At 38.2% G+C, this 1,145-nt stretch overlaps 1 protein-coding gene across 1 annotated transcript in view; it reads right to left on the bottom strand.

Moving 5' to 3' along the window:
- The window catches only part of znf536 (zinc finger protein 536), a 192,327-nt gene that overhangs the window by 181,898 nt on the left and 9,284 nt on the right, over nucleotides 1–1,145 (bottom strand). The gene's annotated exons all lie outside the window — the stretch shown is intronic.

Genomic DNA, 1,145 nt, shown 5'->3' with positions numbered 1-1,145 from the left:
TGCAAGGCAAAAGATCACCATGACCTATTTTGTAAAATGCAAAGCACCATATCTGGAAAACACCCCAACCAACCCACATAACCACACACACACACACACACACACACAAACATTGAATGAAAACCTTGATACAATCTCCACAGCCTGCAGGACCTATCAGAACAAGGCTGGATCCCTGCAAATTTGAAAACCTTCCCCCAATATTTTTGACAAGAATGACACAACTCTTGGTACTTGCCACTCATTTTTTTACATCCTTTGGGAATCATCATCTAGCATATAAAGGCCCTTCGGGTATATGGTCAGCCTGGGACAAATGACTGTTCTGATCTTCAGTTTTCTGGTCAAAATCAGTTCAAATATTTTTGTTATAAAGACATGTTTGCTGGGATAGACCATTTTTCAATTCCCAAGACGTTTTAGAGGTTGAGACAAACAAAAAAGTCTGCCGCTTTTATTTAGAAACAAAAAAGGTATATACTGTATTGTGTGTTTTATAAATTATGCAGAAAACATTTCCCAAACTCTGAAATGTTTTTTTATGCTTGCTCGAGGTGAAAACCCTTAAATAAAGTGGTTTTGCTTTGTTCTTTGTTGAAGAAGTTAATTTATCCTGTTCTACGCAGCTGACTAAACTGCTCCTTATTTACATTTCATTTTTTGTGACATTTCAAAGGTTTGCTTAAATCTGCTGAAGTTTGCTTAGATGGTAATCTGCAAGATCTTGCCTTTGTGTATTTACCTTCAACTTTAAAACTAAATGCTCAATACTGCACTGTTTCTGAACCCCAAAGATCATCCGTCAGTCATTTCAAGACCTATACTGACATAGTTTTGACTTTAATATTATTTTTTTAAATAAACAGCAATATTTTTTGTCACCCATTAATATGCAGATGTTGCTGAAAATGTCGACGTTGGAAAGTCCTAAAGAGATCTGAACTCATTCTTGCAGCTTTTCTGAATGAGGAGAGGCAGCCAGGCAGAGAGGCCTCTATGAGTGGGGGAGCACAGATGTGGAGGGTCTACAGGAGGGCCACCCAGATTTATCCACCAATACTGTTTCAATGGAGCATCAAGAGCAAAACTCACACTTATATCTAGTGAACACACACACACACACACACACACACACACACACACAC

This window comes from Austrofundulus limnaeus, unplaced genomic scaffold (genome assembly GCF_001266775.1).
Source record: "Austrofundulus limnaeus strain Quisiro unplaced genomic scaffold, Austrofundulus_limnaeus-1.0 Scaffold40, whole genome shotgun sequence".
Taxonomy (NCBI): Eukaryota; Metazoa; Chordata; class Actinopteri; order Cyprinodontiformes; family Rivulidae; genus Austrofundulus; species Austrofundulus limnaeus.
Note: the sequence above shows the minus strand (reverse complement) of the source record. Positions and strands in the feature narration are given on the sequence as shown.